The sequence below is a fragment of the Mauremys reevesii genome, linkage group 7 (genome assembly GCF_016161935.1).
Source record: "Mauremys reevesii isolate NIE-2019 linkage group 7, ASM1616193v1, whole genome shotgun sequence".
Taxonomy (NCBI): Eukaryota; Metazoa; Chordata; order Testudines; family Geoemydidae; genus Mauremys; species Mauremys reevesii.
The window spans coordinates 124916433-124926494 of NC_052629.1; the positions used below are offsets into that span (position 1 = coordinate 124916433).

Below are 10062 nucleotides of genomic sequence, written 5' to 3' on the forward strand. Positions count from 1 at the left end.
CGGGTGTGGGGAGGGCCCAGCCCTGGGAGGGCCCACGGGGCCCCAGGGTCTCCCAGCCCCTTCGCCTTTGGCCCCTCAGTCAGCACCAGCCGGGCCCTTCCCCTCGCCCAGCGTGGAGCCAGCGTGGGGCCCGGGGCCCGGAGGAGCCGCTCCCGACGCGGGGGGTGCACAGGGCCCTTGGCAGTTCCAGGAGGCCCAGCCCCCAGCCAGGGGCCAGCCTGGGCCAGCGCGGACGTCCCCGGCTCAGGCCAGCTCACGGCGTCCCGGGAGGATGCGGCTGCTGCTGGGAGGCGGGCGGGACCCACTCCTGCCTCCAGCCTCTGGTCGGCCAGGGCGGGCGTGACGGGCCCAGCTTCTCCCCGAGCGGAGCTGCCTGGCCCAGCCCGGGCGAGTGACCATGGTGCAGTCTGGGTCCTGCCGGCTGCGCTCAGCCACCCACTCACTCCCGCAGCCCCTGGGCCCCCGCGCTGCCCACGGGCCGGGCCCGGCGCCCCTTGTGGGGCTCCACCCAGGAGTTGTGGGTGACGGTGCCCCCAGGCACAGGGTCCACCTGCAGCGCTGAGACCACCCGCTTCTTCAGCTTGCTGCGGAGCGCGGCGCGCAGCTTCTGGCGGGCGAAGGCGTAGAGCAGCGGGTGGCAGACGGTGGTGCCGTAGCCCAGGGCCAGGAAGCAGAGGCGCAGCTGGAGCAGCAGGCGGCTGGGCCCCAGGCACAGGACCAGCAGGTTGGTGATGGAGATGGGCGCCCAGCACACCAGGAAGGTGGAGGCGATGACGGCGACATCCTGAAGACCCGTTTCTGGCGCTCCGGCGGTCGCGGTGCCGCCTGGCCCGCCCGAGCGCCACGATCACCGAGACCGAGGCCTGCACCCGCATGGGCTGGGGGCAGCGCCCGGCACCTGCACCGGCCTTTGGGCCTTTCGCGCTGGCACCCGGCTCCGCCGCTCCGGCGCTTGCGGCGCTGCTCGGCGGCGCTGGCTGCGAGCGGCGCCCACCCAGGCGGATATCGAGGCCCGCAGGACCCGGGCGAGGTCATCAGCATGACGGCCCGGCGGTGAAGGCCGGGATCTGCAGCAGCAGGTGGTAGCACGTGGCCAGCTCGGCCTGGGGCCCGGGGACGCGGAGGCAGAGCGCCGGGCGGGGGCCCCGCAGTATCTCCAGCTCCAGGAAGGGCAGGAAGAAGCCGAGCAGCGAGAGCAGCCAGACGGCGGCCAGCAGCAGGGCGGCGCGGCTGGGCGTCAGCACCCGGCGCCCCGGCCGCACCGAGATGTCGTATCGGTCCAGGCTGACGACCAGCACGTTGGCGGCGGTGGCCACGCTGCCGAAGGTGACGCAGGCCTCGTGGAAGCAGCCGAGCAGGGGCCCGTTGTGCTCCGGCGCCAGCAGCAGCACGGCGATGGTCAGCGCGCGCACCAGGCACACCAGCGTGTCCAGCACGTGCAGGTTCATGGTCACCACGGTGCTGACCGAGTCCACCAGGCCGGGCTGCGAGCAGTACAGCGCCAGCACCGTCAGGTTGCTGCTGCAGCCCAGCAGGATCTCCAGCAGCAGGAAGCTGGTGAGCGACACCTGGAAGCCCAGTGCGTAGGGCAGGGACCAGCCGGCGTCGGCGCTGGCCCCGTCCGGGCTCTCCAGGAGGGTGTCGTAGATGGCGCTCGCCATGTCGGACAGCGGCCTGGGCTCATGGGCTGCTCCCGCACCGGGGGCCGCGCACCCCCTGCAGAGCAAAGGACACGGCGTCAGCTCCCCCAGGAGCTGCGGCAGGCAGACAGCGCCTGACACACGCCAGCCGCACCCAACCCAGCTCCTGGACCAGCCCCCCCCATCCCAAACCCTCCATCGCTCCACTCTCTCTGGAGCTGCAGGGAAATCTCCTTGGGGGGCTGAGCTGCCCAGCCGGGCTCCACCATTCCCTCTGGGCCCCATGGGCTCCCACTGCCGGGTCCCCCTCCAGCTGGGAATGCAGCCACCGCAGTAACCCCAAGAACAGGCAGGGCTGCAGCTGCTTCTCTGCCAGTGCCCCTCACTCCCGACCTGCAGCCCCTGCCATCCCAGCCCTGCCCCCCAGCTCTGCCAGTGCCCCTCACTCCCGACCCGCATCCCCTGCCATCCCAGCCCTGGCCCCCCAGCTCTGCCAGTGCCCCTCACTCCCGACCTGCAGCCCCTGCCCCCCCAGCTCTGCCAGTGCCCCTCACTCCCGACCCGCATCCCCTGCCATCCCAGCCCTGCCCCCCCAGCTCTGCCAGTGTCTCTCACTCCCGACCCGCAGCCCCTGCCCCCAGCTCTGCCAGTGCCCCTCACTCCCGACCCGCCCCTGCCATCCCAGCCCTGCCCCCCCAGCTCTGCCAGTGCCCCTCACTCCCGACCCGCAGCCCCTGCCATCCCAGCCCTGCCCCCCCAGCTCTGCCAGTGCCCCTCACTCCCGACCCGCAGCCCCTGCCAGCTCAGCCTCACGGGGCCATGTCAGCGCAACCATCTGGGCCCTGGTTTTGTGCTGTGGAGCTGTGTCCCGGGGCGTCACTTCCCACCTACAGACCATGGCAGAGTGACCCAGCGGCCATTGCTTAGTGCAGGCACCCAGCACGCTGAGCCCTCGGCCCTGGCACCGCAGCACCACCCCAGGGGCCTGCGCCGCACCCGGCAAGGAGCTTCCCTCAGGCGCACTTGGGGCGGGGGGAGAACCCAGCTCCATCAGTCACTGAAAGCAGCAGCTCCCTGCGTCGGATCCCTGCCTTTACCGTGTGGCCGCCCGCAGCCAGCTGCTGCCTCTGCCCAGGGCCAGGTGGGCTCCGTGCCAGGCTATTCCTGGGCTGCCATCTCCCTGCCCGCTCCCAACAGCTGGACCGAGAGCAGCTGCTGTGTGACCTTGGCAGGTCCTGGGCGGGAGGCAGGGAGCAGCACAGCTGCTGTTGGTACTGCCAGGGCGGCAGCAGCACACGGCCAGGCTGGACCCCCAGCCTCCAAGCCAAAGGTAATTGCTTTGCTGCTGCCAGGCTGTGCCCGCTGGCCCAGCACAGGGATGCTGGGGGATACCGGGACATGGGGGTGCCAGGGCACAGGGGAGCCTGGGGGGGTGCCAGGGCATGGGGGTGTTGGGAACACAGGGGAGTGAAGGGGGGCAGCTCTCCAGCTCCAGGCTGGACTCTTCCACCCGCGTTCTCGGGAGATAAGGAGGCAGGAACACAAAGCCCACGGAGGAGCCGGGGAGACCTGCTCCCTCTGCAGATGCCCGGGAGGGGAAGATGCTGCCACTGCCCAGGGCTCCCTCAGCCTGGGGCACATGGGCAGGACCTGGCGGACCCAGCCCACAAGCAGCATCCGCTCCTCAGGGAGACGGGAGGGGAGGTGGGATGTGGCCGTGTCCTCGCAGGGGAAGGAATTTTAATCTACTGCCTCACTATTACCAAGGTTCAAGGAAATCGTGATAAGGTCTCAGGGCTGGAATAGCAGAGCTGGGGGAAGGGGTAGCAGGGGCTGCGGGTCAGGAGGGAGGGGCACCGGCAGAGCTGGGGGAAGGGGTAGCAGGGGCTGCGGGTCAGGAGGGAGGGGCACCGGCAGAGCTGGGGGAAGGGGTAGCGGGGGCTGCGGGTCAGGAGTGAGGGGCACCAGCAGAGCTGGGGGAGCCCAGGTCAGGGCTAGCAGGGGCTGCGGGTCGGGAGTGAGGGGCACCGGCAGAGCTGGGGGAAGGAGTAGCAGGGGGCTGCGGGTCTGGAGTGAGGGGCCCCCAGCTCCAGAGGCGGCCGCGTCTCCTCGGGGTGACGCTGGCTCTAGCTGTCAGGAGGGCAGGGTACCAAGTGGGAAGACCTGAGGACTTCAGGGAGCGAAAGGCCCTGGCGCGAGCAAAGCCCTGAGCTGCGGGAGCCTGGAGAACAGACGGGAGCTGGGATTGCGCCTTTGGGAGCCCAGCGCGGAGCCGCGTGGGAGCACTGAGGCCAGGCACGGGCGCCGCGTGGCCAGGACGTTACAATCGGTGGCTGTAACCTGTTCAGGAAGGACCGAGGGGCAAAGGGGGGCGGGACACCCTGTGCCAAATGCCACCGCTGGGCCTGACTCACCGAGAACTCCGGGGGGCTTGTGGCCCCGTGGCCCAGCAGAGGGTTTCTCACACTGGGGTCCAAGGCTGGCATGGGGGGGCGTGAGACTGGCAGCGGCTGCCGGGCACCCAGCTCTGCCAGCAGCAGCGCAGAAGTATGGGGGTGGGGTGGGGTCATCACAGCCTGGAGTATTTTCAAAGGGGCTTCCCGACCCTGGCCGAGCTGATCAAGCACCAGCAGGATCACCCAGGAACAGGCTGCCCAGCTCCCTCCGCCCGTCTTGGTGCAGGACAAACCTGGGTGCTCACTGGCACTTCGACGGGACGGACGTGCTCTGGGGGGCTCCGGCGGCCAGGCTGAAACCTCCTGGGCCTTGCTAACCACTCGAGTGACCATCTGTGACTCAGGGTGTGCAGCCGACATGGGGGGGCCGCGCTGCACCCTGTCCTGACCATGGCAGAGCTTCGGGACAGGTGCTCGGGCTTGAGCCCATCTCGAATGTGGAGCAGAACAAAGTCCAGCCCAGTAACATGGAGTCACACTTGGTGCTTTAATAGGGCCAGTTCCACAAAGCTGGAAATCGTTACGAGCCAACTCAACTGGGCAGAACGTAGCAGAGAACCGGGAACCTGCACTCAGTGCCCCCAGAGCCACATTCCCACAGCTGTGGTGGTTACCAAACCAACCCAGCCTGGACAGGAACTCCAGGCAGCTGTCAAAATAAAAGAATCATATCTAAGCACGGGAAGAGAGGGAAGGGGGCAGCAACGACTACCAGTCCGAAGCTGGGCCTTGTTGAAAATAGATAAGGGAAGCCAAGGGACACGCAGAGAAGTCTACGGCCAGCAGTTAAGGACAATATGAGAGTTTGTTAGGACTAAAAGGCTCCTGGCAGCAGTACTGGTGATAACGCTCTTTCCACTCCACTGGCATCTCTGGAGGATGGTCAACAGGAGCCACTAAAGTCAGACATTTTGAAATCAGCTGGTTCAGAGAACTTGGGTGTAAGAGTTTGAAAGGAGCTGGCTGAGGAGCTGCTGAGCTGTTAGTGCTGATTTCCGGTGAGCACGGGGGAAGTTCGAGTGGCAGAAAGCTCATGTGGTGCCAGTTGTTCGAAAGGGTAAATGGGATGACCAGGGTAATTACAGGCTTCTCAGCCTGACGTTAATGCCAGGCAGGGTAATGGAGCGGCTGGTACAGGACTCGATTAATAAGGAATTAAAGGAGGGTGATTTAATGCCAATCGACATGGATGCCAATCGACATGGTTATGGATGGCGTCAGACTGAGTGGAGCTGACAGGCGGGTGCTGCAGGGAACGGTGGTGACAGCAGAATTCGCTTTCGGCCGAGCCGCGGCCCGGGGGCTGCAGGGCGTTTTGTTCACAAGATGGGACCAACATACAATGACTGTGGCCCACATGACACGGGCCAGACGCTGGCTCAGTGCTAGGGCCCAGCATGGACTTGGCACTGGGGCGTTGTCATTGGGTGGGGCTGATCCCAGCGGGGTCCTACAGGGGCGGGTTTCGGCCCTTTGCTATTTTCCATTTGTACCAATGGCCTGGAAGAAAACATCACATGGCCACGGGCAGAGTTTGCAGCTGTCCCCGAGTGGGGCCGGCGCTGCAGCCAGCCAGGGAAGGAGGGAGTTTGGCGGGGAGGGGACTTAACGCTGGGCCGGTTTCCAGAGGCCGGGTGGGGTCTCCAGGCCGGGCCCTGGTTCGGGGAGCGGGTGATGCTAACGGGGCCGGGCTCAGAGCAGGGCTCGCACTGGCCCCGCTGGCCTGGGGCCCAGCACGCTTGGCTTGTCACCAGACCAGGGTCCCATGCCAGTAACGTGGCCACTGCCTGACGCGTCACTGCCAGCCTCCGGGGCGACTGCCACGGCCCCCTTCTCCAGGCCCCCCCACGCAGCCACCAGCCGCAGCCACACCTGGGAGCCGCACACAGCTTCCATCTAGACCCCAGCACGGCAAAGCCGCCTGCGCCCCGCCCTGCCCCCCGAGCAACCCGCCCCCCCCCGGGCAGCCCGCGCCCCTCCCGCCCCGAGCAACCCCGCCCCCGGGCAGCCCGCGCCTCCCTGCCCCCGAGCAACCCGCCCCCGGGCAGCCCGCGCCTCCCTGCCCCCGAGCAACCCGCCCCCGGGCAGCCCGCGCCCCTCCCTGCCCCCCCGAGCAACCCGCCCCCGGGCAGCCCGCGCCTCCCTGCCCCCGAGCAACCCGCCCCCGGGCAGCCCGCGCCCTCCCTGCCCCCGAGCAACCCGCCCCGGGCAGCCCGCGCCCCTCCCTGCCCCCGAGCAACCCGCCCCCGGGCAGCCCGCGCCTCCCTGCCCCCGAGCAACCCGCCCCGGGCAGCCCGCGCCCCTCCCTGCCCCCGAGCAACCCGCCCCCGGGCAGCCCGCGCCTCCCTGCCCCCGAGCAACCCGCCCCGGGCAGCCCGCGCCCCTCCCTGCCCCCGAGCAACCTGCCCCCGGGCAGCCCGCGCCCCTCCCTGCCCCGAGCAACCCGCCCCCGGGCAGCCCGCGCCTCCCTGCCCCCGAGCAACCCGCCCCCAGGCAGCCCGCGCCTCCCTGCCCCCGAGCAACCCCCCCCGCCCCAGGCAGCCCGCGCCTCCCTGCCCCCGAGCAACCCGCCCCCGGGCAGCCCGCGCCCCTCCCGCCCCGAGCAACCCGCCCCCGGGCAGCCCGCGCCCCTCCCTGCCCCCGAGCAACCCGCCCCGGGCAGCCCGCGCCTCCCTGCCCCCGAGCAACCCACCCCCGGGCAGCCCGCGCCCCTCCCGCCCCGAGCAACCCGCCCCGGGCAGCCCGCGCCTCCCGCCCCGAGCAACCCGCCCCCGGGCAGCCGCGCCCCTCCCTGCCCCCGAGCAACCCGCCCCCAGGCAGCCCGCGCCCCTCCCTGCCCCGAGCAACCCGCCCCCAGGCAGCCCGCGCCCCTCCCTGCCCCCGAGCAACCCGCCCCCGGGCAGCCCGCGCCTCCCTGCCCCCGAGCAACCCGCCCCCAGGCAGCCCGCGCCCCTCCCTGCCCCCGAGCAACCCGCCCCAGGCAGCCCGCCCCTCCCTGCCCCCGAGCAACCCGCCCCCAGGCAGCCCGCTGAGCTCCCTGCCCCCAGGCAGCCTCGCCCCTCCTGCCCCCGAGCAACCCGCCCCGGGCAGCTCGCGCCCCTCCCTGCCCCCTGCTCTGACACAGCCTGTGTCTGGCTCCACAGGCCCTGAAATGAGAGGGGGGCAGGGATGCCCAGTGGTGCCCATGAATGGGCACTCGCTGGTGACGCTCTGCAGGGCACCCCCAGGGTGCAGAGCCCCCGACAGGCCATGGCCACAGCCGACCAGTGAGTGCGTCTTGGCAGTGCCGGCTGTGCCCGTGGGAATGTTCTCAATGTTTTCTCTGACTACTGGGTGGGTGCCTCAGTTTCCCCTGTGCCTTTCTTAAGGATCTAGGTGGTGGGAGAAGGGGGGTGATTGTGGCAGAGCCCTAGGGGGCAGGTGTGATGCTGGCTGGACAGAGAATGGCCGACACCCTGTCTCCTGGCGGCCTGAGCCCCTCCCCGCAAGATGCCAACGGAAGGTGTTGGAGACAAAGAGATCAGGGGCCTCCTGGCCCGGGAAAGAGACAAAGGCCGGAGGGGGCAGGGGCTTGGCTAGTGGGAAGGAGTCAGTCTGGGCTGGCTTGGGGCGCAGGGGGAGGGGCAGAGCCCTGGCTCTGGGCTCCCCTCCCCCCAAGATGGACTTGGCTGAAAGCCCCTGATTTCTGTGCTAACGAGCTCTGATCCGTCGGCCTGCGGCGTGGGGGGCAGGGCCCTTCGGGGCGCACGGCGAGAACAGGGGGCTGGACGCCCGCGGTCGGTCGCGGGGGCTTCCCCTGGCAGAGTGCGGCCTGAGGGGGCCCCGCTGGCGAGGGCCCGGCCGGGCTTTGAGGCGGAGCGGTTCCCGGGCTCGGAGCCTGGCCTCCGGTGCCAGCTCCCGGGGGCCGCAGCCGCTCAGCCTGGGCCGTGCTCCCTGCCGTCCCTGCGCGCCGCGAGGCCGTTCCCGGGGCTGCCATAACCCCTCGGGGGAGCTGGCGCGGGGCCCTGCGACCCCCTCAGCACCACGCAGCCGGCCGGGGAGCGGGAGGAGACGCAGGCAGGCAGGGGAGCTCCGGGGGGTGACCCAGCCCAGTGCTCCCAGCCGGGCTCCCGGCTCCCACTACCCAGCTGGGGCCGCCAGGCACAGGGCCGGGCAGAGCAGGAGCAGCCCCGGGGGCGTTGCTAATGCAGGAGGTTCCCTGGCACCGGCCCAGGCAGGTCATTCGCCCCCAGTGTCTCCTGAGCCGGGGCCCCCAGCCTGGCAGCCTCTGTCTGGGGAGTTTCACCTGCGCCCCCCCCACGGCTGGTCCCCCCTGCTCCCCGCAGGGCCCAGCTGGGGCGTGTCCCCAGGACAGGCCATTCTCACAGCCAGGCTGCCCACGCCGGCCGCCGGGCTCAGCCCGTCAGACCAGCTGTGCCAGGCACGGCCCGGGGCCCCGGGGGCTGGTGGCTCCGAGGGAGGGGGGGTTGGTGACTGGTTGAGGCAGCACTGGCCCCCCTAGTGCCGAGGTGCCAGGGATGGAGCCCAGTGCGGCACCAGAGTCCCTGGCTGAACGGCTGGTAAGCAGCTCGGTGGGGGAGCAGGGCGGGGGCTCGAGAGGAGTGGGGCAGGGAGCGGGGGGGCTTGGCAGGGGAGAGTGGGGCAGGGTGAGGGCTTGGGAGGAGGGGGGCCGGGAGCAGGGCAGGGGATTGGAGAGACTGGGGGGGCTCAGAAGGGGAGAGCGGGGCAGGGTGGAGGTTGGGGAGCGGGGCAGGGAGGGGTTGGGGGAGGCAGGGAGCTCGATGGGGAGAGCGGGGCAGGAGCGGGGTTGGTGGGGCAGGGAGTTCGGTGGGGAGAGCGGGGCAGGGAGCCTCGGTGGGGTTGGTGGGGAGAGCGGGGCAGGGAGGAGGTTGGGGAGTGGGGCAGGGAGCTCGGTGGGGAGAGCGGGGCAGGGAGTGGGGTTGGTGGGGAGCGGGGCAGGGCGGAGGTTGGGGGAGTGGGGCAGGGAGCAGGGGGTTGGTGGGGAGAGCGGGGCAGGGTGGAGGTTGGGGAGAGCGGGGCAGGAGGAGGTTGGGAGAGCGGGCAGGGAGCTCGGTGGGAGCGGGGGGCTCAGCAGGGGAGAGCGGGGCAGGGAGGGGGTTGGGGGGAGAGGGGCAGGGAGCTCGGGGGGGGAGAGCGGGGCAGGGTGGAGGTTGGGGAGAGCGGGGCAGGAGCGGGGGTTGGCGGGGGAGCGGGGGCTCAGCGGGGGGCACCGCAGCGGAGCGCTGGGAACCCCAGGGCCCGGCTGGCTCAGCCTGTCTCGGGAGGGGCTGGGACGACGAGATGCCCATGGAAAGGGGCCAGGGCGGCGCTAGGGGCCTAGGAACCGGACTGAGGGGAGAGCGGGAACGGCTGCTCTCCCAGCCCCCAGCCCCGGGCAAGGGGACACGCAGTGAAACGCCGGGTGGGGGACAGGGACCCGAGGGGGAAACGCCTGGGGAACCGGGATTCCCAAAGGGACTGGCCATGGGCAGCCAGTTCTACCAGCTCATGCACAAACCTCCAACTTCAGCGCTCCGGCCAGTGCCCCGTGGAGACCCAGCGCCGGCAGCTCCCCCTCATCTGCTGCACCTTCCCCTGCGGCGTCTGGTGCCGGTGCCAGAGCCAGGCCGGGGCTCTGAGCCGGACCCCACGTCGGCAGCTCCTGCCCGGCCCTGGGGTCCCAGCGGGAGCAGATGCCTGCGATGACGTTGGTGCTGCTGCAAGCCTGGGGCCCGGGGGTGCCGGGTGTCGCTGCAGAGGCGCTGCCCCCACATGAGGCCGTGGGGCCGACGCCAGGGTGGGCACCAGATGCCCTCTCCCAGCCTGTGCAGGGGCAGGAAGGGCACCGGGAGGAGTGTGCAGCCAGGAGCCGTCCCCTGTCACCTGCCTGGCACCGGAGACACGCCAACATCGCAGCTATCGACCTCCCTCTGGGCAGCAGAGACCAAGCGGCTGTAATTACATTG

The 10062-nt window shown here is 70.6% G+C and overlaps 1 pseudogene; it reads right to left on the reverse strand.

The window, feature by feature from the left end:
* Positions 1 to 285: 285 nt before the first annotated feature.
* LOC120369088 lies at positions 286 to 9674 on the reverse strand (annotated as a pseudogene).
* Between the last annotated feature and the right edge of the window lie 388 nt (positions 9675 to 10062).